Below are 26935 nucleotides of genomic sequence, written 5' to 3'. Positions count from 1 at the left end.
ATAAAATGGCTATTTTTTGTCCTCAGCCACTGAAATTTACTCATAAGCTTTACAGTTAATATTTAACTTTAGTAACATTATTCTAGGATCAAATATCAAAGTTTTACCTTGCTTTTGTGATGGAAGATAAAATGGAATGATAGAGGTCCATATAACAATCAAAAGAACAGGAGTCACCTTTGTAATTTTTTCTCCTGTTATTTATATTTGGCTGTTGAATATACTATCCAAAAAGGCCTTCTCAATGACCCTTGAGAAAGTTCTTTTCAGCAGACACTGCGGAGTAAAGTCAGAAGTTTGTTCATTATTTCACAATGAAAAAGCAGCAGGATATATATCATTTAAATAAGAAAGAGAATGATGACTATGACATTATCAAGTGCAGAAATAAGATAATTTTTTAAAAGTAAGTTAGAGAAATCATCCCTGTTGGTTACAGTGACACAGTGAGGCTTAAAATGAGGACACAAGAAGCTGATAACAGGAACATTTATTTGGGTCTGGCATTGGTTATTGATTCACAAGTAAGCCTGGGTCTTGGATTCTAGCTGGGAGCATTTGCACAAATCCAGTTAAACACAGCTTCACTAGATGTACTGACTGTTTGAAACTGTTTTTGTTTTATTAAAGACAGCATTCACTGTGGCACCCCTACAGTCTTTCAAGGCATGTAAGAAAAGTGAAGAGACAATATGAAGGAAGAAAAGAGTCTCCTTGTGTGCTTTCCCTGTTTTTCGCTTATTTTCCCATGTTTACCCTCCCCTAGCAATGTTTCAGCATTCAGACTACACAGGAAGGGTTATCTGAGTGGCAGCACACTTCACTCTGTTCACACAGAAGGGCATGATTAGATGATAATAATAATGGTTAATAATAAGAATGATAATAATAAATGAGATTTCTTTATGTTTCATGTAGAGGTCAGCTTGTAGGCACAAATATAAGCAAAGATCATTCAAGAATCTAATTGCTCACTGTAGAATTCTCTATGGGTAATATGAAAAGATAAAATGTTTATTCTCAGCATTTGAGCCTCAGACTTGAGGCCCCAAGCAAGATGCTTCTCAAAATACCAGTGTAACTCAAGCTGCCAATAGGAAGAGGAAAATAAAGGGAATTCTTTGATCCAATAAACTTGAAAATCATTTGGTTAATCCATTTATACATGTTTCTTACTTACAAATCTTCTCCGATACTTTTATATGTCTAAATTCACTCTCAGGCACCAAGATAAAGACATGGGATGTAGTGTTTCTGAAACATATTTGATGAAGACATTCCTTGCCCAAAAATATCTTCTGAGACAACCATTCTAAAAAGCATCTTTAAAAAAAAAAAAGGCCAAAAGGAATGCTTTATTTCATTCATAGCTCTTTAGAAAATTTTATGGAAATTGAATCATTTATTTTATAGGAATAAACCAGAGGAACTCAAGATATATGGAGAAAAGTATATAGTATAACATTCATAAAGGATTGGTCTTTGTCCTAGGTTAATGCTCGAGGAAAGTAATCATTAAACAGGAACCCTTTCCTCCCATATTTTCTAAGTGCAACGTGTTTCATATCCTCATCAGAAGGTTTTGAGGTAGTGTTGTGTTGTGCCATTGATTTAGATGTGTGTACGTGTGTGTGTTGTGCATTTTAGAACACAATGAAACTAAACAGTGAGTTCCATAAGGGAAAGGACCAGCTGTTACCATTTTTGTCTTTCAAAACTAAATTGTGCCTATAAAACAAATAGAAGCTTTGAAGTAAACCACTTCATGTAATTAAACCACTTCATGTAGGTTCTTTTCAAACTGGTGTATTTTGCGGGGTACCTAGGTGGCTCAGTGGTTTAAGCCTCTGCCTTCAGCCCAGGTCATGATCTCAGGGTCCTGGGATTGAGCCCTGCATCGGGCTCTCTGCTCATCAGGGAGCCTGCTTCCTCCTCTCTCTCTACTTGTCTCTCTGCCTGCTTGTGATCTCTGTCTGTCAAATAAATAAATAAAATTTTTAAAAATTGGTATCTTTTGCAATCTACAGTTTGCAAGATCATTTTCCTAAGATACATAACAATAAATATTTATTAAGTGTATAATATGGCCAGGTGATATAGGTCACATGCTAAGGATTCTTCAATTTCCACTGCCCATTTATCAAGGAGCTAAAAAAATTAGAGCACAGTTTATTTCCTAATATGGAGGTGTTTGAGCTTAATAACTTTAATTAAGAGAACCTAAACAGCTGTGAAGAAGCTACAACTGCAATAGTATTTAGGTTACTAGAGGGCTCGCTGCTTGATCAAGAGAAGTTAAGGTATCCATACACCCTTAACCACCTGGAAAAGTAATAATCAGAGGTATAATTAGAGAATGGATATAGACTAGTGCTTTTCTTTCCAGGTGAACAACAACAAAAAAAAATGAATGTCAATTTCAGCATAAGACTAAGGGATTAACTATAAAGAGCAACTTATAAATATTTCAGGTACTAGAGGACCTCTGAATGTCATACCAAAATTTCAGCCAGGGGACTGCGGTGGTCAGTAGTGGGGGCATGAATAAAGGCAAGACCATGAGGGAAGTGAGGGTGGGAATGGAAGTAGATTAAGTTAGATCAAATGGCAACAGAGTAAAAGTGAGAGAAGCTAAAAGAGTGAAATAAGGGTTCATATTCTCATAATAGTGCATTGGCAAAAGAATGAAGATTAATAATATTTAAGAATGAGTCATAGCTATCTTGGACAATGATCTTGGTAACAGCAATACACAGTGCCTTCTGTGAAAAATCCATCATTCTACGTTTTCTATAAAAATAATAATGTGTCTATGTGCGTGTATGTGTGTGTGTGTGTATTTAAAATATGAGGTAAATGTTCTCATGTTCCTCATCCGAGGAATGAGGCACTGACATGGTAAGGTTAAGTCAATTTTCAAAGTGTTAGAGTAAAAGAACCAACATGAGAAAGAAGTTAAACTCATTGTTAAGGCAAGGGAAGATTATCAGAGAATGGTAAGGACAAAGGAGAAATGGAAATGGAATGGGCAAATTTCCCTCCAATTTACCAAGTCACAATAAGCTGTTCTCAACATGGAAGTGTCTAACATAGTAAATTCTGAAAATATAGGAAATATTGGGGACAATTGTTAACCACTTCAAATATATATACTTAAAAATGTTATATGGAAATTAAAAGAGCTAAGGATTCAATCAGCAATCTAGTTTTGGCATCTGAGCCCTTATCAGTATGATCTACTCACTCTCTGGACATAAACCCTCTAATATGGGTCCAGACGACTTTATAAGAAGAAACTGAGCCCATAAGCAGAGTCGAGAACAAGGGAACAGAGTAAGCCATTTCCTAAACAAAACAAACAAACAAACAAAAAGAACACTAAGAAATAACAACCTGTTTGATTATGTGCTTGTTTTAATTTTGAATTGATATAGTATTAGCTCTATATCTGTAGGAATAAGTAGCCAGTCACAGTCAGTGTCTTTTAAGGACATTTGCTTAACTATTATTATGCCAAGTATAAAGAAAGGCCAGGGATCAAGGATAGAAGACAGCCAAGAGTTGGCCACAGAAGATTCCATGAAAGCACACCCAGTGCTATCTTTCATGCCATTACTGGCTTTTCCTTCCTTGGTCAAATCCAAGAAATAGTTGCATAGGGTTAGGCTTCCCAGATGTTCTCATCTGTTCACCACGTGTCCGCTGTAAATCCAAGGGAAGGATTTGGACTGGTTTCATATATTCTTTTTTAACTTCCTTATAATTAAATAGCTAGCTGGTCTTTATAGTACCATCTTGCCAATTCACTAATAAATAAAAAGGACATTTAAATATATATCTGTACTGTAACAGCAAAGTCAGAAGTAGAACAGTGAACTCATAGATTTTCTGTTACCTGAGGAAGAAAACACATTTTTCTAGAACTATGTTATGTATATTATTCTTATATGTAATATGGAACACAGTACCGAGAGAGAGAGAGAGACAGTACCAACCATATACACGAAACTTTTGTACCTTTAGCAAAGTTTTAGAGGAAGGCCTGAGGAAACCAATGTGTATTGGGCTCTCATTATTTATAAGAGTGTAATACATTTTTAAGATTAGGTCAGTTTTTAAACCTACGTAAATTTTAAAAATCAGATTGATGAAAAAGGAAAAAGACTTTCAGTTCTTTATCTCAAATTCTTGAAAATGCTAAAGCCAGAAGTTTATAGTACAATATCAGATAGGGGCACCTGGGTGCCTCAGTGGGTTAAAGCCTCTGCCTTCGGCTCAGGTCATGATCCCGGGGTCCTGGGATCAAGCCCCACATCGGGGTCTCTGCTCAGCGGGGAGCCTGCTTCCTCCTCTCTCTCTCTGCCTGCCTCTGCCTACTTGTGATCTCTGTCTGTCAAATAAATAAATAAAATATTTTAAAAAAATTAAAAAATAAAAAATAAAATATCAGATACATCTCCTTATAGATAATAACATCAGTTTATTGGTGTTGTTTTCTCTCCAATCTGTCTTCTTATAGAAAATAAATTCAGGATTAAAGTGAGCAAAAATCACACTAATAATTGTATTTACTGCCAACCTCAGACTCATTTGGAAAATTTTTCAAGAAAAAATACTTTCAGAACTTTCAAATAGGCTATAGTTAGAGTTTGTGAGAAAACCAACATTTTATAAGTTAATAAGAATCCTGATGAATATTACATGATGATTTTTATATGTGTTAGAGAACACAGGATTTACATCCCTTAAAGTAAAGCAATCAGGAATTAAATAATGGCTTGAACTCAGTGGGATGCACTCCCAGTATGGTTTACAGATGGTAGCAGTTAGATATGACTCCTGGTCCTGCTCGTAAAATGGTGGGTTCAGCGACGAGCAAGTTCCTTTCCCTTCTCTACACACCAACTTCTCATCAGTGAAATGGAGATAGTATTGTATGACATAGTTTCTATAGGTACCCATATGGCATTTGTACACTTACATTTATTTTAAGAGATAGATTTCATTCCAAACAAGTACAACAAAAACAAAACAAACAAACAAACAAATCCCAAGAAAACCACAAAAGAACACAGGGAAAATTTTGGAGGTGATGGATATTGTGATTGTGGTGATGGGTATACCAGGGGTAAACATCTGTCCACCCATCAAGTTATATATAGTAAATATGTGCAATATTTGTATCAACTATACTTCAATAATAGCTTTTTAAAAAGGAAAATAAAATGAGAAAGTGCCCAACAGTGGTTACTAATATTATTTTATTTGTGTTATATATTTTTTTCTTTTGTTTTGGTTTTTTAATTTTTTTAGCATTTTGTTTTTCTTAATTTATTTCATTATGTTAAATTAGCCAGCATATAGTACATCATTAGTTTATGATGTAGTGTTCAAAAATTCATTAGTTGTGTATATGACCCAGTACTCATCACAACATATCCCCTCCTTAATACCCATAAACCAGGTACTCCATCTTCTCACCCCTCTCCCTTCTGTAACCCTGTTTGGTTTCTGGAACCCAGAGTTTCTCAACGTTTTTCTCTCTCTCTCATTTCTTTCCATCCAGTTTTCCCTCCCTTCCCCTATGGTCCTCAGTGCTGCTCCTTGTGTTCCACATAAGAGTGAAACCATATGATAATTGTCCTTCTCTGCTTATTTCACTCATCATAACCCCTTCAGTTCCATCCATGTTGATGCAAATGGTGGCTATTTATCCTTTTTGATGGCTGAGTAATATCCCATTATTTATATGAACCACATCTTCTTTATCCATTCAACTGCTGAAGGGTATTTTGGCTCCTTCCACAGTTTGGCAAACCCTTGTATTGAGGACTGACTTTCAATAAATCACAGTGAGGGCGTTCTTAAGTATTATTAGTGAATCTCTCACCACTTCTATGTATCTGTGGTTTAATAGTTACAAAACACAAGTCCACTTGGATTAAAAAAAAATCTGGGGAAATAAAACCACCTTCCCAAGGTCATGTTCCTGAACCCATGTGCTTAACTCCCTCACAATAATTCTTCTGGCTATGCAAAGTGAGTTTGTGTTCCTGACAGGAATCCCAAACTACTGCAAGAAGCCAAATCCCAAAATTAAAATAAAATATATTGGAGTATAATATCATGGATTAACATTAAGTACAATTGAATTTTTTGGAAATGATCAGGAAATTCTTTTGAATTTAGCCAAACTAAGTGGACAAAGTTTGGCATTTGCTTACTTTCCATATTAGATCATCCTTTCCCTCATAGATCTATATTCTTTCTTGAAGACTTCTCTGAGTTCCTGCTTCTAAGTTTCAGTACCCCATTCCCTACAGATCCATGTTCAATACCAGGATAGACTAGGACATAAAGTGGTATCAGTTAACCTTTTAATAGGTTAGGAATAGCAACCAGCACAGATATGTAACCACCAATGGGGGTTTGAGGTTGAAATACGTGGAGATTTTGAAATCTGAAATAACAGTTTTTAGATATTCACCTACTCTTCCTTGACCCTTTAGCTTAGAATTCTCTATGCTTCTTAAAAAATTTCATTGTAAGATTCCAAAAGACAGAACATGTTTATTGCAGGGGGACATATATATATATATATATATATATATATATATATATATATAAAAGAAGAAGAAAGCAAGGAAACCCTCCAGACTCTTCCTTCTGGAAACATCCATTGTTAACCCCTTGGTACACTGATTTCTAGATCCTTAGATGTGAAATTGGGTCCTCTATTCTCTGAATCATGACAGTGCTTTGCACACTCAAACACAATTATGCTGAGACTGTCTTTAGTTTTTCTCCACTCAAAATCAAACAAAAACCAAAACAAAAACCCAACACACTTCTTCTTAGCATTAAGTGTTTAGAACCATCCCAGTACATCCCAATGTCACTTTGTCAGTAAAAGGATTAAGAGATGTTTTCTGTTCCTCTGAAAAAATTATAATGAAGCAAGGTTTAGTCTATCTAGCAGTCTCTCTTTCTGAGCTTTGTCTGAGTCAGGAGTTCAAAAGTGAGGCACAACAAAATGGTTTAGAATGTTGACACATATTTAAAATTAGACTTCATGTAATTGTTTGACATATAGCTTTCGGGTAAAAACAATCAAAATGAGATTTCTGCTTATATTTTGCTTACCTTATATCAGGTAGTAAAATCAGTTAGTTGATAAGAATTTGTGATGAATAAATATTTTATCTTTCCTCATTTTCAAGATATGGTAAATTGATGAATATTTCTTCAAATGAACACTATCCAATAAAAACAACTTGCAATAAAAGAATGTAAGATGGTATGAAAGTAGAATTAGGGAGGCTCATTAAAATTTCTACATCTTCCAAATATGTACAGTGTTGAAAATTCATTAGCTGTTTAACACATTTACACACCCTTTAAAAAAACCATATAAACTGATTTTATTACTGGGCTTTTATTTTTTCATTTTCAAAAAGGATTATATATTTTTTCATCTCTAAGGCTCCTAAGGTTTAAATGCAAAATAATTAACATTGAGTTCTTGCTAATTAAATCAAGCAGAGGAGATTTAATGGACACTATGCTAACTTCTCAATTAAAAGACTGTCTCATTGCATTAAACAGAGTGCATTTATCACAAATAAACTTGCATCCTATTTATCTGATATGACAGTTAATGGGTAAAGAAAATGAATCTTCCCAGTGTTGTAGGCAACAAATGCATTGTTGTCTTCCTTCTAACTGTCTGACCTAGAATGTCTGAAGCAAAAAAAAAAAAAAAAGGATATATACTATTGTCTTTAAAGTGAACTGGAATATAATAAAACCTAAAGTAAGTTTCATTTCAGTAAGTTGAGTAGTGCTATTGAACTAAATTAAAAAAAAAAAAAAAAAAAAGAGGGCGCCAGGGTGGCTCAGTGGGTTTAGCCGCTGCCTTCAGCTCAGGTCATGATCTCAGGGTGCTGGGATCGAGTCCTGCATCGGGCTCTCTGCTCAGCGGGGAGCCTGCTTCCCTCTATCTCCCTCTCTGCCTGCCTCTCCATCTGCTTGTGATCTCTCTCTGTCAAATAAATAAATAAAATCAAAAAAAAAAAAGAAAGAAAAATCTTCAAGGTCTATGCATAAACATATATAAGCTCTACTCAAACATGATTAAACACCAAGGGATGTATGGTAACAAATTATAAGACAGACACAAAATTGAAACAGCTAGGGCATCCTGTGCTTCTCTTAAATATAAAAAAAATCTATCCTAGAAAGTATTTCACCAACTTTTTTTAATATATTCACTTATTAATTTACTTATATTTATTGAATTCCATTTAATGCCAGCCACAATGTTAAATGCTACACACATAAATACAAGGAACAGCACATATCTGTCAGCTCAAATTTTTCCTTGTATTGTACTTTATGGAAAATTTTGAGAATTTTGAATATAAGTAGGACAGATACAAATTTATGGATGTAACTTAGAATCTGGCTCTGCTAGGATATGAGTCTATTTTGACTGGCAGAGAAATTATACTTAATATCAGTGGCTTAAATAAATACCAATAATAGATTTCTAAGTTTACTTTTTAGCATATGCTTAAGAGGTTTCCTCTCAAAATTAATTAATTTTAGAATTGTCCACATTCATTAAAGTATTTTCTTCATATTTTTAAAATATCATAAGTTGTTTTTCTGAATGGCCATATTCTTAACATACAACTGGATTTTTTTAAAAAGTGATTTTATTTTTAATGTATTTTTCAGCAGTTAGAATATACTTAGCTAACTCAGTTTCACATGACTTTGATTTGCTACTGAGTATATTTTATTAATATATCATATAAAATGCCTTGATTTTTCAAGCAAGGGCCAAGAAAAAAAAATAATCTTCAGTGATCCTGTAATAATTTCAGTACCAATATGATTTAAGGTTTGATCAGAGTCAGGAATATGGATTTGTAAGACAAACAAATCAAATGTTAAAATGGAGCAGTTTGAGTATTTATAATAACTTTGCTCCTATAATTCTGCAGAAATATGCTTCTATGCCCTAGAAAAATGGGGAATGGAAAGAGTAATAAATCAGCATGGCTATATTGGTCTTAGATTTTAAGCAAGCACCTAAAATAAATTGTATCTTACACTAACAGAACATATTTCTCTTATTCTTGAAATTTCATAATGTTCTCTGACAGTTAAACTAGTTCAATCAAGTAAGGTCAGCCTGGCAAATAGTAAATATTTTACAGGGTTTCAATTATCAGGAGAATAAACTAGAAAAGAAATAAACTAGAAAATAAATGTATCTTTTGTGATCCACACCATTATCTATATGGCATTCCCCAACAGTTCCATTTCCCTATTGATATACTGACTGATTTGTGACATTCACCAGATTCCCAAAAGAGTGCTTTACCACATTCCATCCCATTCCATTCCATTCCAAGTTTTAGCACGTGACTGAGTCCAGATCAACTAAGGGATGTTCTGTAATGTAGTAATGATTTGCTGAGGGTTTGAGATTAGAAAATCTGGCTACGAATTTTAGCTCTGCCCCTTTATAAATAGAGATTTCTGGTTACTGCAAAACATATTCTCCCATTTTTTAAAAAATTTATCTCTTACTAGAATTCTGATTTTGATGTAATAGCAAAGTGCTCAGATAAAAAGCTTTATTCCCCAGACTTCTTTACAATTAAAACTGACTAAGTCATGTATTTCTGGTTATTGATACTTCAGTGGAAGTTTCTGGAAGGGGTTTGAGAAAGCATCTTAAATGGTGAGATAGACTTACTTGGCAAGAAATTGTCACCTTCTGGCTATTCCTTTTTCTTTCTAAAAGGAAAACCAGATTATAGAATTTAAGCAACATTATTATTATTATTATTATTATTTTCACTAGGGAAACAATGGACACAGGAGTAAAGGATTAGGTGTATAGAGATATTAAAATTCAAAATCCTGATTTCATCAGGGATCCACCATACTAGTCCTAAAATGCCTGCTTTTAGACTTCTCTCATTTTGTTTAAGCTACTGTTTAACTTTGTTGTTGTTGGTGGTGGTTTTGTTGTTGTTGTTGTTGTTGTTGTTGTTGTTTACTTAATGCAATTGCTATTAATATATTAGCTTTACCCTCATGGGTATGATATAAAATTCAATCAGGATTTTGCTTTAAAAATTTTAAAAATCTTTATTCATAAATGAGTAGTAATAATTATTTTAATAAGTAAGAGGATCAAATAAGAACACAATGGTAGGGGACTCATCTCAGTGCCAGTCAAAATTTGTAGCCTGCAAATCACCACAGTTATTGTTATGTGCTATCTGAGAAGCAGTGTTTTTTTCTTCTTCTTTTATTTTTTTTGAATTTTTTTCATTTTATATTACACCTAAGAAACAAATCAGGCAATAAAATAGTTAATGACTTGATTTTAAGATAAATATAATTGTGTTTCTTCTCATGCCTTTTATCTTCTCCCAGCCCCGCCCCTTCCAGAGAGGGAGAGATGGTCAGGGGAGGACTGTTAAGAATAGTCCTTAAGAGAGAGAGAATCTTAAGCAGGCTCCATGACCAGCGTGGAGTTGACACAGGGCTCAGTCTCACGGCGCTGAGATCTCACGGCGCTGAGATCATGACCTGAGCTGAAACCAAGAGTAGGACATTTTAACCAAATGAGACACCCAGGTGCCCTCATGTCTTTTTGTTCTTAAATCTAACATACAAATAACCATAAATTATAGGAATTATAAAAGAAATCATTTTGCTGGATGCACTGACCAGCATACATAATATGCTTCTTTTAAAGTTTATTTTTCTAAAACTTGCACTGAATTTAGGCCTTTAAATGCATTTACCTGTTTATCTCAAGATACTTTGGGGGGGGGATTGCATTAAAATTGGATGAGCTAAAGCTATCATGAAAACAAAAGGGAAAGAAAAAAGAAAGGAAGAAAAAAGGGAGAAATAGAGGAAGGGAAGAAGGAAGAAAGGAAGAAAAAAGGAAAAGAGGGAGGGAGAGATAGAAGGAAAGGAAGGAAGAAAGGAAGGAAGGAAGGAAGGAAGGAAGGAAGGAAAATAGAGGAGAGAGGAAGGGAGGAACACTATTATGAGTTTAATTTCAGTTTCCATGTCTTTTAAATAAGTGTTTGGCTTTTTTAAGACTCTAGAAAGGCACAATACTATAAGTGTATTTAGGAGTGCAGACTTTTTCCATCTGTAGTCTAAGAGATTTCCCATGTTCGAGCTCCCCAAGGGTCATTGTGTCTGTGGTTTGAACCACTAACATCTGTATAAGGAATCTTGGTTTGGGGAGAGGATCAAGCCAAGTTTGTCAAACTGGTTAGATCAGGTGCAAACCATAAGTAAAGAAATTACCCAGAGGGTCTTCAGGGAGTTTCTGATCTTAAACATTACATTTTTTTTAAAGATTTTATTTATTTTTTTATTTGACAGACAGAGATCACAAGTAGGCAGAGAGGCAGGCAGAGAGAGAGAGAGAGAGGGAAGCAGACTCCCTGCTAAACAGAGAGCCCGATACGGGACTCGATCCCACGACCCTGAGATCATGACCTGAGCCGAAGGCAGCGGCTCAACCCACTGAGCCACCCAGCTGCCCTAAACATTACATTTTTAATTTAACGGCCCTTATCTTGCCCAAGAGTCAAAAAACCAGACATATAGGCATCCCCAGAAATAGAGCTTTTCTAGTATAGCTTTAAATCAACTATCTTTATAACTTCACATGTATGTTTCATTTACTCATGTTTAAAAACAAAAACGAAAATGAAAACATAAGCATAAAATAGAACTTGGTCTTAAAATTTTTCCATCCATAGTTAACATGTTTATTTAAAATTTCACTAATCAATAACAGCCATTACTTTATGCCACTCGACCTGACATAACCATTATTTAAAAATATGTTCCATTAATAAATGTTCCATTATTGGCTTTTTTCTTAGCTGTATAATTGATACTTTTTTTGTCAGTGTCTTATACTTTTAATATATCTATATTTGACACACAATATAGAAAGATCTTTTGTCTCTTGATATTAATCTCTTTTTCTCACATTTTAATTATTTGAGTGAATTCCAAAGAGATGTTGTCTCACTGACTAGTCATCAGTGTCTAATCAAGATGATGTTTCAGCTGCCCCAGACTACTCAGGGTCTCTAGCCCTGCGATTCCTATGCCACTAGTTTGGATAGTCTATATTCACACTCTAATAATTCTCAACACATTAGATGCTAATGAATCTAGCACTCACTTGCTTACTCATTCACTGAACCAAGAATAACCGCTGAGCTCATATACACTCCTGGAAACCACGGTGCTAGTAATGGAGAAACGAGTAATTCGGCTCCTGCTCTCATGCACTGCTAGGCTGATAGAGAATACAGACAGGAACATAGGAAATTAGAAACAAGTGTGGTAGTGCCGCAGCGGAATTCTTGGTCGATTGAAGCACACAGGAGGTACGCAAGGCGGGGTGTCAGGAAAGATTTCCTGGAGGAAATAGTAGCTACAGAATGAAGAATAAAGAGCAATTAACTAGGGAAAGATTGGGTGGTGGGGCAGATAGGGATACAGAACATTCTAGGCAGAAGGATCAGAAAGAGCTTAGCAGATCTGAGACAGTGAAATGAATACCATAGGTCCTGGGAGAGAGAGAGACTGGTTGTACGTTTAAGAGTGAGCACAGGAGGGAAACTCGAACAGAGGCTGGCGTAATGAGGTGAAAGAAAACTTCAGAGGGCACTGCATTGGTCAACAATGTAAATAATAGAAATGGATGTGACTCAAGTCAGAAGAGGGGTCTGGTAAAGACCTCTGATTTTCTAGGCTTCCACACATCAGCCACAGGAAATGGTCAATAGAACATAAACACAATTCTTCACAGGAATGTGTTCTTCAGACTCTTAACTCTTTCTAAGGTGCCTTCTTTCATCTCTCTCCAAATTTCACACCCTCTCTTATGTAGCCGTCAAATGTATCCTCCCTCATGAAGCCTCCCTTGAATTAACCAAATAAATTTATTTCTCCTTTCTCTGATTCTGTATAATTCTGTTTAGTTTTTTTCCCTCTTATATAATATCTTCAACACATATTCATGAGCTGTATATATTTGTAAACTTATCTTCCTCTCCCATTAGATGAGGACAGATCTTAAGCATCTTAGAATCCCCTATAATATGGTCATTCATATTTTTATTATTAAATCACAAACTATTAAATTAAATAACACTAGGTATGGGGAAAACATTAAAAAAGAGAAGTTATGGCTTTTCATAAGACTTATACATTAAATCAAAATATTATTTCACCAAATGTGGAAGCCTATTTGAGGTGGGGAGGTTGGAAATTCACAGAAGGCTATTTAATTTATTTTTTAAACAATCATCTGATTCTTACTGTCAGTTTAGCTGATACTACTGAAACTATAATGTATAATGGAATGCATTTTTTCAGTTGGAAGAGAACCACCATTCACCATTGATTAAAAAAACTGAAGAGAACACTGACTTACAGATGGGTTAAATGGAAGAACAGACTCAAAGAAAAGTAATTGTATCTACTTTTGAACAGCATTTCTTTCTCAGGAAGATGAGTTTAGCCACATATTTGAATTCATTTCTTTAATCTGAACATACTGGTTTAAAATAATTTGAAAACAACCATTCAACATATCTTGGGAACATAATAATGATTTTATTTTCTATTTAGATGAGATTATAGCTTTAGATAATTATCATTCCTTGTTTATTAGCAGAGGGTCAGATTCCCCTTTCATATAACAAAACATAGAATTCTAAACACTATGTTGTAATTATTGATTTTGTCTCACACACACACACAACACACACACACGCTCTCCCCAATGTGAATCATATACTGTGTCATCGAAGTTGAGAATTTATCAGTGTAAAGGCAAGTGTACTTCATGTGTAACAGTACAGTAATAATTATAATCACTGAGTCCTAAAAGTACCATGCCCTCCACAAGCATTATCTTGTGTTTCTCTTGTAACTGTACAGAGCTATGTACTCTTGCTGTTTCAGTTTTGCAGATGAATAAAAACTGAGGCCAAGACTGCTGAGATAAATTGCTCAAGGACATACAGCTAGAAAAGAGCAAAGCTAGAATGTGCACTCATATCAGCAGGACTTCAGAATCCAAGTTCGTCACCAATATGTGCTGTAACCTTGGGCTCCACCATGCCATGCAGGGAACAGCAGCACTTCTCTGTCTGTCTCCGGTCCCTTTAGAACCTCCAGCTTCCCTTCAGTTTCTTTTTCTTCCTTCCTTTCTTTCTTTCTTCTCATCCTCTACTATAACAAAAACCAGATTTTTTTTTAAAGATTTTTATTTATTTATTTGACAGAGAGAGATCACAAGTAAGCAGAGAGGCAGGCAGAGAGAGAGAGGAGGAAGCAGGCTCCCCGCTGAGCAGAGAGCCCGATGCGGGACTCGATCCCAGGACCCTGAGATCATGACCTGAGCCGAAGGCAGTGGCTTAACCCACTGAGCCACCCAGGCGTCCCAAAAACCAGATTTTTTTGAAAATTTAAGAAATTATATTTTTTAAAAATAAAAATCCAGTCCGATTGGAATTTATTCTAAACGCATATATCCTATGTAGTTCTTTCTATCACGTTAACAAAAGTAAGGAAAGTATAAAATCTGAGGACTACGAACCTGTAACTTGGTGCAGAAAGTGGTTTTGTTTTTGGGGTGTGTGTGTGTGTGTGTGTGTGCACGCGTGTACAAATTTATAGATTTCATACTCTATGAATTTGAAAGAACCTTAAAATATCTGATTGAGCTGACAATCCTTCAATTTTCTTGAACATATGCCTGTCAAAAGATGATCTAATAGAGATGGGGAACTTGCTCCCTGTCAAAACAATTTTTATCTCCGGGTAGCACTAAAATTCTGCCTCCTATTGAATGCAAACTCATCTCCCTAAATTCTGGCATTTGATCTAGATTATACCATTAGGAAGCCAAAGAGAAGAGTTTACAACAATTTCCTACATGATATCTCTCAAATACTTGAGACTGACAACATCTTTCTCCTGTCATCTAATCTTCTTCAAGGTGGACATATCCAGTTCCCTCATCTCTTATTCAAAATGCTTTCAAAATGTCCTCATTGCCCTGAATGGGTTCAGTTTGGGTTTTATTTTTCCTTATAACTCAACAGCCAGAACAGAATAGGATCCTAAAGATGTACCCTTGGCCAGCCACTTGGGAGTCCCAGTATCTTTTCTGAGATACTGTTTTTCTATTAATTCCCAGTTGGATTATACTAATTTTCTTGGCAACTAAATTCCACTCATGTGTAGCCAAATTACCAGTTAACTAAAAAGCCCAAGATGTTTTCAATATATGCTACATGCAGAGCCACATCAGATACAAGATAAAGTAAACTTTAGTCTATCGATAGCCTTTTAGATTCTGAATCTAATAATCCTTGATGGCAATGAATAACCAACACTGAGACTTAGCATTTTGGCACACAAACTCCGATATCTCACCCGGCATTCATAAAATCAATAACATGTCCTCTGTTAATTAAAACATTTTAAAGAAACAAAGTCAAGATTTTTTGGAGGGGGCGACTTTAGTGAAAACAATAGGGATCAAATTGTATTTTCAAGGGATTTAAAAATAGGCTAAACTGAAACACATAAAAAGGAAAACATTTTCCTAATAAATACTATGAATAAAAATTAAATTAATAGTTTAAAGTTATATACACAGTATGAAGCATAATATTTCCTCACAAAACAATTTCACATTTTGTCATTTCATCTTAAATGTGCACCTTCTTAAAAAACCCCTTTTTTATTATGAAACCTAGCAAGACATTTCAAAACAAGCAAAATTATTTAATGTGCTACAAGCCTATGATGAAAAATTCAGTATTTTCATTTTCTTATTTTTTTTATTATTTTCTTGTTTTCTCTTAGTCCTGATCCAAATACATGAATAATATGCACACATATTTTAAAATATTTTCTTTACTTCTATGACTATATTTCACGGGACATGTCTGACATCTCATACATTTATTTTTAGAATGTTCAGGAAATAAATCAGCCTAGTAGAAAAATCAAGCTCTGCCTACCCAAAAGATTTCAGTTTTCTGAAGTTGCAGTTCTCAATTTAGCCTTTCATGTTCTCCCTGTTGGCACTTTAGACTGGATACAGAAGCGAAAGCACAGCCATCGGCACTTTGGTGTCACATTTACAAAGGAAACCAAACATCAAACTCCCAGTCTTCTGTGCACTACAGAGCAGTTGTGCCAGAAGGAAAAACAGTTTCCGGTGTGGCCTGCCCAAAATCTTTCTTCTCCAGAACTATAGACAAAAACACTTTCAAGGTCTTTTCAGTCCCCGGAGAGCCAGAGGACAAGTCATGACTCTGGGAGTTTTACTCATCTCTTCTCATAGAGAGAGGAAGAGTTTCCATGCAGGGAAGTGGCCTGTTTGAATAACTTAAAATGTGCAAATTGATGTTTTAGAACTTAAAATGTAAAAGTGGGGGATGACACAGAAATGATGTGGGCGCATATCTACTGTGCCCAGCTCATGACTGAGGTTCTCACTTAGGTCTCTGGGTATCTCAAACAATATGCATAAAATGGTAAATAAACCTCCAAAAGAAAAAGGGAGGGAGAAAACTGTCTTTCAACAAGAGGATTTTTGAAAAAAAAGAAAAAGAGTTTTGCTGTAAAACATGTCCAGACTTTATATTATCCCATAGCTATGAAATGATCTAATTTACCCAAAGACTTCAGTCTAAAAATCAGGTTCTTGTTAAAGATTGTGTATGAGTACTTGCCTCTTCTAAGAATTTCTGAATTTAGAGGTTACACTGACACATAAACAAAAATGAAAGAGAACAAACTTCCAATCTAATGATGTTTCAGATATGCACACTTCTATTTTGTATAGGAAATGTATATAGTCCCTATTTTGTTTTTCATGAGCTTCATTTTAGTAAGGGGGGAAGTAAGGGGCTTTACTAAATGTGCATTATGCATGAAGTAATTTCAGTGCATTTTATCATTTATTCCTAATTATAAGTATTAAATGTATAAATATTCCCATTTTGAAATTAGGCTATCTTAAGCAGGTCTAGTAACCTGGATAAAATTAAATAGTTGATAAGCTTTACAGATGAATTTTAACTCTGATGCTTTGATACTAAGTCTGAAAAACTTTTGGCTTTGATATATAAACACTAGGTAAATACAAGTGCCCCCCAACATACACACACATAAAGCTTAAAACAGGGTTGCAAACATTTTTTGTAAAGTACCAGAAAGTAAATATTTTAGGTTTTGCTAAATGTGTGAGCTCTGTCACAGCTACTCAGTGTTGTCAATATAATAGGAAAGCAACCATGAGCAATGCATAATCAAATGAGCAATGAAACTTTTTTACAAAACTGGCTGAAGGCCAGATTTGGCTTATGAGTGGTAATTTGCCTACCCCTGGCTTAAAATGATGCAAAACCTAGAATAAGTTTTTAACCTTCTACCACAATAACATGAAAAATAATTGATATGTTAACATAATGTAACAAGGAAAAATCATATGATAGAATTCAAAGTTAAAAAGCAAGAGAAAAATAACAGTGGCTGGTTAGAAGGAGTAAATAACCAACAATCGAAATTCTTCCGAATATTTCCAAATATTTTATGCAGGTTTCAAGAGAGAAGCTAAATTGAAAAGCAACAGAAACTTAACAGAAAAAGTCAGGAACCTGTGACCAATATGCAGAAAGGAAATCTCAAAAGTCTCCATGGTAAAAATGCAATTATCTGGAAGGAGAACTGCGTATCTGTAGAAGTCAAGGTGACTGTACTCTCATGTGCAGAATACCATAGAAAAGAGGGCTACACAAGAGAGCTCCAGAGATCTGTAAAAATTGTCATCCTAGAGCTCCTAGCCGAGGAACGATTCATGTAATCATGAGGAAAATAACCCAGACCAGTGAAAGGACAATTGATAAGGATTATACTACCACTTAATCTGAAGAAGAACTAGAGTCAGGAATAATTCTTGTTGTCACAAGCCAAAATGGAAAACAACTCATGATTCAGAGAGCTTCAAGTAGAGTTGTCAGAAGGATTTTGGCTAGGTAGTGGGGCAAGATTAGTCATAAACTCAGGGCTGTGCTGGTTTCATCTAACAGGTTTTTAAAAGCAAGCCTCTAGGGAATCAAATGTTTTAAAAATAAATGTTCTTCCGAACAAGATAAAGAATATTTATAGGCATATGAAAATATCCAATACACAAGAAAGCAAAATTCACAACAGTTGGTATTCAATAAAAAATTATCTGTATGCAAAGAAGAAGACAATCCATAAGAAGGTGAAAATTTAATCAATAGAAAGAGACTCAGAAATGGCACAAATGATAGAATTAATAAACAAGAGCATGCCAGCAGTTATTATAAATATATAACCATAACTTGAACTATATATGGCTCAAGAAGGTAGAGGAATGCTGAGATTTTGAATGGAGGATGTAGAAAATCCAAACCATAATCTAAATCAAACTTTAGACAAATAGAAAAATAAACATTGTCTGAAATAACACATGCAATACCTGAGATTAAGGGCAGATCAGTTACTGCAGAAGAAAGTATTAGTGAACTTGAAGTCATAACAATAGAAACTATCTAAAATAAAATACAGACCAAGAAGAGAGAGAGAGAGAGAGAGAGAGAGATTAGAAAATAAATAGAGCATCAGAAAGCCATGGGATAATTTCAAACAGCCTAATAACACATACATATAACTGGAATCCCTCAGTTAAAAGGATCAGGAAAAATACTTGAAGAAGTAGTACAAAAATATCTCTCTGTTTAATGAAAACTATAAACCCACAGATTTAAGAAACTCAATTAATCCTAAATGCAAAATATATTTTGGAATTTTTCCTTGGACAGCTTTTTAAAAACTTAGAATAAACAAATAAAAATATTACTTAAATTTTTCCATCATTATAAAGGCTTTTATTCATTTTTAAGTTTATTGTACAACTAAATTATTTTTTCCCAAGAGAACCTACATGGATATGCATTTCATATATAAAAATGATGTTTTTTCAAGCACACATAAAAGAGCATTTGGGTATAAAGCAGTTGGGATAACTAATTCTTTGCCCATTTATGTCAGCCTTTACTCATATATTTTGTTATTTGGTGTTTCCATAAATTAAAATGTTGAAATTAGGGGTCCTATATACTGAGGTAACACCTATCCCCTAAAGAGGACCTGTCTAATAAAAGAAAAAACTTTCTCATCCTTGCCAACATAATTACTTTTTGTGAAAAATCAATTTTTTTGCAACCTTGATCTTTCCTCTTCAAACAGAAATATCAAAAAATACACACAATTGCCTATTTGAATCCAACAAGCAATATTTTTTACCTTAGGATTCGTTTTACAAGAAAGCAACATAACATGCCATTCAAATTGATGTGCGATGTCAAAGTTTTTGCTTTATTATTATCATCAGTTCTATTTTTGTCATTTCTAAGGCTTTAAAAAAATAAAAATAAACTTTGGCATGAACTTCTCTATTCTTTAAAAGAATTCTAGGTACAAGCCTATAAATATAGATGTGATTTATCATTTCTAAAGTTTTTTGTTACTTTGGGTCTGAAAATCTCAATTCACTTTCTGTTACTGTGACAATTGCCCCAGTTAACTCTAGTGTTCACATCATATATATATATATATATATATATTTTTTTTTTTCCCTACTTAAAAGTGGGGAGAGAGTTAAGCTCAGTCAATTTCAGTAATAGTGTGACATCAGCTGTCAGATAAGTCACTGTAGAATACAACAGTTAAAAAAAAGCTTTGAGGGGCCCCTGGGTGGCTCAGTGGGTTAAGCCTCTGCCTTCGGCTCAGGTCATGATCCCAGGGTCTTGGGATCGAGCCCCGCATCGGGCTCTCTGCTCTGCAGGGAGCCTGCTTCCTCCTCTCTCTCTGCCTGCCTCTCTGCATACTTGTGATCTCTGTCAAATAAATAAAGAAAGAATCTTTAAAAGAAAAAAAAAAAGTCCATAGTCTCTCATGGTTCACCTCCCCTTCCAGTTTGAAGTTGCGGGGGGCGGTGGGAGGTGGGGGTACCAGGTGGTGGGTATTATAGAGGGCACGGCTTGCATGGAGCACTGGGTGTGGTGAAAAAATAATGAATAATGTTTTTCTGAAAATAAATAAATTGGAAAAAAAATTTTTCATATTATTGACACAAGTAAAGATTTCATTGTTTTCACATGTAAAAAAAAAAAAAAAAAGCTTTGAATTTTCTTAGTTTTTGTATTTACAGAAGCAACAGAGGCATGCCACACATTTATAACCTAACTTAGGAGCTAATCTTAAACTTCCTATATGAAAGGAGCAAATGAGCACACTCTTTCTCATATCTTTAAAAATTGTCCCAAATATAAGTCTTTGGATTCAATTCAAGTATCCAGTCATAATAAAAATAAACTTGTAATTTTGGAAGTAGACTTTCATTGGACAATTGTATCCAAAGATTCAAGGGACCATGAAGTGATAAGAAACTAATTTTGTATCAGTTTTCTCACTGAATGAGGAAAAAAAAAAAGACCTCTAAGTTTTATGTATTAATGGATCCTGAGATTAATTTGGAGTTATCTATAAAGAAAAACAGTGTCCAATTAAGAATGTATATACTGGAGAAAGGTCACACACAGTGTGAAGTAGTGTTGGTCCTTCTCCTAATGACAAAGTAAGAACAAATTAGTGACAGTTATAGAGGAATTTGTAGCTGATTAGAAACAGCTTATTTTAAAAACTCTCCAGAAGTTTCAGATAGCAGTTTGGTGGATATTTAATTTCCATAGAGGGAACTGAATAATGGGTAGGAAGTTGGAGTACAATGAACTATAATTCTGTTTTGAGGGGCACCTGCATGGCTCAGTTGGTTGGTTTTGGCTCAGGTCCTGAACTCAGGGGTAGGCCATGGGATCAAGCCCCATGCTGGGGCTCCACACTGAGCAAGAAGTCTGCCTGGTGAATCTATCTTTCTTCCCCTCCCCCCACTTGCATATGCGTGCATGCACTCTTTCTCAAATAAATAAATACATCTTCAAAAAAATTTCTACTTGAGTCTAAATATGTCACTCTAACAAAGTTGTTTCCACTACTTAATTTTGTCTACTTAGTAAAATGAAATTTGCCAATAATTCCCTTAATCTAATTCTAAAAGAATTTGAAAAGTGGATTTATTTTTTAGCTTAGTACTGGGAAAATGATTTGAAATAACACAAAATAAAACCCCCAAATTATTCCTCAATGACACATCCTAGGGATGATTTCGTTCATATATTTTTAAAATAGAATGTATGCTGCAGCTTCTATTTTTAAATATTTACTCCAGAGTGACTTTTATAGGAATTAAAATAGAAAATATAACATATATGAGCCAGTGTAATGAAACAGATATATTGCACATCAAAGCAATGAAACTGATTCATAGGTATTCATAAATCCTAAATCATTGAAAATGTTTCATATAGAAGTTTGAATATTAAGAAGAAATCATGCAGACACAATTTTAAAAGTTCGGTCATTAGAATAGTATTCATAAACCATTTTCTAAACCAGTGCTTAGATTTCTTCTCCTGATCTCTTTTTGGACCAACTGCAATTTTGTTTCTTTTTTGTTATTCTGAATTTCCCAACTGATAACACATAAAATTGCCATCCACAGCAATATGAATAGTATTTTAGCCAGAAATTTTAGATAAAGTCCTATAATTGATCTCATTCAAAGGCATCTGCTTTAGTAGAAGAAGGAAGAAGGGCACAGAAATAATTGCTATTATTGTGGCTATGCCTGTATTTGCTTCCTAACTGAAATGCTGAGTCACCTATGCACATTTCCAACTAGACTCAGGGTAGTCCTCAGGGTCTGACATATCTGTTACCTGAAGACAAGGCCAATTATACAGTTATTCCATTTTGAAAATAAAACAAAGTATATTTAATCTTTATCAGATATTTTTATAGTCTGGAGTGGTTTCTAGCAGGCTTTTTAAAGCAGAGTAGTCCAAAACCTTCCCTTCAGAACTGCGTTACTTAAATAAAATGAGCAAAGTGAATTTTTTTTCTTCTTCTTAATCAGTTTTCTTGGACAACTATTTCACAGTCATCTAGTATGTTATTTCTCTTAGAAGAGAAGATGGGGTACAGGGAAATAAACAAATAAATTCATCCCATTATAAAACAAAGTAAATAAAGGTAGTGTGTTTTGTTTTTGAGTTTTTTTTTTGTTTTTTTCCGACAAAAGTATCAAGCTGTTGAGAATGCCATTACTTGGATTTTTGATGACTGTTTAAGACTCCAGGAGTAATGGGGACATAAAGGAAATACATTAATCTTTATTTTAATTTTGTTGGAGCAGACATTTGATGGTATTATCCTTTATACCTTTTCCGATTTCCTATTCCAGGTCTTTCTTCCTATGGTGCTTGGGAAAATCTAACTGAAGATTAACCTCTTAAATAGTCAGGGACAAATAACTGTAATCTGCATTAATCTTCAGCATGGATCTATAAATAACTACTAAACTGCTAAACGTGACACAGCCATTCATCAGAACCATGGACCAAATCCTTTTATGACTGGAAGTGACTATTACCTAATCCATTATTAAGCTAATTAACTAGAATATTGTATGGAAACAGTTTTATGTTGTCATCTATCACACTCTACAAAGAGCACTCTTCCAGAATGTCTCTAGGTAAATATTTTCATTAATTTTGGAAATTTATTATCTCATCCCACTTCCTCTGCCCAACTGCCCCATAAGATCTAAATGGGATTAGTGTTTTCCAAGAAGAAATGTTATCTCCTGCCTTCCTTAGTGCCTGTCCCTTTCCTGTTAGTCCTTTAACGTTCACCTCTGTGTCTCAGGAAGATAGCTATACTCATGAATTGCAGCAACACACACACACACACAACCATATATTATACATATTAGTGCATTTTCATTTTGTTCATAACATCATAAGTGCATATTAGAATATGTTTTGTATAATATTTAGGTAGCTAAAGAAACATGCATGTCAAATTAACATCACTGATAGGTCAATAATGCTATGTAATAGCCTATTATGTTTCTAAAGGAAGCATTAGACTTAAGCTAAACAAAGTACTATTTTTCCTACGTCTCAAAATATGCAAGGGCAGGAAATCCATGGTTGGTGAATCTATTCAATATTTCAAGTTCTACCTTTAGTTTTGTTCTGCAGTCCTTAATACATTGGTCTTTGTCTTTATGTTTGTCCGTTGACACTAAGGAAATAGGTAATATATGAAAAAATAACATTTACACACAAATCTGTCTGGTTCCAAATTATATAACCTCACCTCCAACCACCCCACCCCACCCACAAACACACATACCCCTTCCATGAAAATATAGAGTCACAGTCTCATGTAGATCACTAGATAAATGTAGAGATCTATTGACATTTAAATTCCTCAAGCTAAAATGTGAAAGTGAATATAGGCACACACTCCTTAGTGAATAAATGTAGCACAAAGATAGAGATGAAAAAAAGACAAAAAAAGTTGATGAACTTCTCACGAGAAGCGAGCTTTTCCTGAATCTTTTTTCATGACGTCTCAATTGGGAATTATTAGAAGCATGGTACACCAGTAAAGTACTAGGTTAACTGAGATACACTGCAAAGTTCAAACCAAGATATTCCTTATTTACTCTTCTTTTCTAATGTAGTCATCATATGGACTAAACTATCCACAAGAGGATGCCTCCAACTCACTGCTCATTGTTTTTACTTTGTGACAGCTACACAGGTTTTATTTTATAGTCAGATTATTTTTTATTCTTTTGCTTTGTCTTTATGACAACTATATCCATTTAAGATTGTAGAATGGGACAATAACCATGCTACAAAGATAATGAAAAACATTATCTTCACATTTATCTTTCCCCAGCTTCCATCCCTCTGCTATTCACTGAACAAGATACTCTGATGGAAGACAACCAGAGTACTTAGCCTGGGCTTTATGTAAAACTGATGCATGAAAATAGGCATGATTTATGCAGTTCTGTGTCTGTAACATTATCTTTCTGTGATCTTAAAAATACAAAATTTAATCACACTATTTCAAAGATAAACATTTCTTATGGTAAGACTACTTAACATACTCATCTTACTTACCTTTCAAAGTATTCTAAGCGTGTCTTACAGGTGTAATACTTCCTTCTACTTTGGAAAATATTAAAAGTTCCATTTAGGGGTGCCTGGGTGGCTCAATGGGATAAGCCACTACCTTTGGCTGAGGTCATGATCTCAGGGTCCTGGGGTTGAGCCCTTCTTCAGGCTCTCTGCTCGGCTGGGAGCCTGCTTCCTCCTGACCCCTGCCACCTGCCTCTCTGCCTATTTTTGATCTCTCTTTGTGTCAAATAAATAAATAAAATCTTTAAAAATAAATAAATAAATAAAAGTTCCATTTAGTTTTAAGTGTGTGTGTGTGTATCTGTGTGTGTACGAACAGTGATGATCAAGAAAGTTATATTGATAATGGTGATGATGATAACAACATGAAAGCTAAGTTTCATTGAGTTAGTTCCTATATCACACAGTAAGCAATTGCTACAGATTAACTTCATGTGAGATTGCATGCACTTTGCAGAAGATGGTTAGAATCTGGGGTAACATGGCAGAGGTCATGGTAATATAAACAAAAAGATAGAGCTACATTTACAAATTCATCTCATGAAGATCATATATTGATACGTTTTCTATGTATTTATCATCTTGGCACCATTTGATTAGTTCTTTTGAACTATTAATCTAGCATTAATAAATAAAACAAATTTTCTGAGAAGGAAAGTACTGTTACCTTATTATTTCCTATTGTTAGAGATATTAGAATATTTTATATAATTTCTCTTTCATGAAAATATTTATATAGAATAAATTGCAAAAAATAAAATTGGTATAGTATATGCATTAAAATTTAATGATACATTTATAATTTACCATTTATCTTTTCAAATGTTGTATCATTTCATACTCCTCCTTGACTATGTATAAGAATTAATTTTGGGGGCACCTGGGTTGCTCAGTCGTGGCGAGTCAAACTTGATTTTGCTCAGGTCACGATACTGGGGTCTTGGGATAAAGCCCTGCATCAGACTCCACTCTCCAAGGGAGTCTGCTTGGAATTCTCTCTCATCCTCTTCCTCTGAGCCTCCCCACCAAAATAAATAAATAAATAATTTTTAAAAGACTTTATTTATTTATTTGACAGAGAGAGATTACAAGTAGGGAGAGAGGCAGGCATAGGAGAGAATGGGAAGCTGACTCCACGCTGAGTAGAGAGCCCAACGCAGGGCTTCATCCAAGGACACTGAGATCATAACCTGAGCCGAAGGCAGAGGCTTAACCCACTGAGCCACCCAGGTGCCCCTAAATAAATAAATCTTGAAAAAAGGAAGAATTGACTTTTGACTACTTATTGGGTCAGTACTGATTTTTTTAAATTTGCAAAACTATTATATTAGAAACGACTGTACTATTGTTTTTATTTGTACTTCATATATTATTAGGAAGGTTAAGAACATATTCATATATCTGATTGATTTTTATTATGTTTTTGATTTTTCTCTTCATGTTTTTAATTCTAATAATTCTTCTAATAATTCTTATAATAATATATGTTATCTTAATTATTTTAGAACAGGATGAATATGTGTAAGGCCTTTTCCTACATTTTATAGAAGAATTGTAAAGACATGAACAATAATAAAACTATATTAGCGTATTTGTGATAAATATAAATTATTACTCTTGAAGAAAGCAAATACACAGGTAGCTCAACATTATGTATATTTTTAAATCTAACACAGCTTGCCTTATTTAAAAATAAAGCTAGGCAGCAAAATAAAAGTTCAAGTTTTAAGCTAAAAACTGAGATAGATCCTACCTATAGAAGGAAGAAAATTTATTTCATGGTGCTTGCCTTAGCAAATATGTCCATACAATGAAGACTGAAACATCCCTAAGAAAAAAATGACCACTTTACTTTTAGTATCTACTCTCTCTTTGTCAATATAAATATACCTCTAATTTCAATATATATATCTTCAACTTAAATAAAACATATCCCTAATAAAATAGCCATCTTGGGACCAAGTCATTATTAGTATTTACAAACGTTTTTTAAAAACATTCCAAGAAAATAAGACATTCAATTTAAAAATTATGATAAAAAGATTTTTACATACATATGCAAAGGTCTTTTTCAGAAATAAGCAGCATTTTAATTTTAGAAAGTAGGCTTGTATTTAATTTGTCAATGACATTTATATATTAGCTATATCATTATAAATCCAGAAATTTGGTTGTATCCTAACTGGTAGCACTGAAAACATCAACACATTGACTTGTTTCATAGAGCTTAGTACAAACAAATCAAAGAGCCGAGGTCAATCTTTATGTAATTTGTGGTGGGAAATGTCTTAAATGGATGGTTAGAAATTCAGTTGATCTACTTCCAACGGTCTGTATCAACAAAGCTCATGCAAAAAAATAGTCACTTCCATATTTTAACACTCTCCAGATGACATTAACCAACATGTTGCTCAACTGACTAAAGACAGTCTTACAAAATAATTCTTTTACAACTTGATGCTATGAAAATATCTTTTCTTGGTAGAAATCAATATGCCTTTATTCTGATTATTAATCCAAATGATTACTGAATGTTCCTGTCTATAATTTTCAGAAATGAATTTTCAAAAAATTTTAAAGATTTTAATTATTTATTTGAGAGAGAGAGACAGAGCATGAGCAAGGAAGGAGTGGAGGGAGAAGGAGAAGCAGACTTCTGGCTGAGCAGAGAGCCAGACAAGGGGCTCCAT

The 26935-nt window shown here is 34.3% G+C and overlaps 1 protein-coding gene across 1 annotated transcript in view; it reads right to left on the bottom strand.

Moving 5' to 3' along the window:
* The window catches only part of LOC122912791 (zinc finger protein 133-like), a 50672-nt gene that overhangs the window by 4331 nt on the left and 19406 nt on the right, over window positions 1-26935 (bottom strand). Inside the window, exon 2 of the mRNA XM_044258972.1 lies at window positions 108-276. The gene's annotated coding sequence lies outside the window, so the exon portion shown is untranslated. The remainder of the gene's footprint in view (window positions 1-107; window positions 277-26935) is intronic.

The sequence above is a fragment of the Neovison vison genome, chromosome 7 (genome assembly GCF_020171115.1).
Source record: "Neovison vison isolate M4711 chromosome 7, ASM_NN_V1, whole genome shotgun sequence".
Classification (NCBI taxonomy): domain Eukaryota; kingdom Metazoa; phylum Chordata; class Mammalia; order Carnivora; family Mustelidae; genus Neogale; species Neogale vison.
This window is presented reverse-complemented; position numbering and strand designations above follow the sequence as displayed.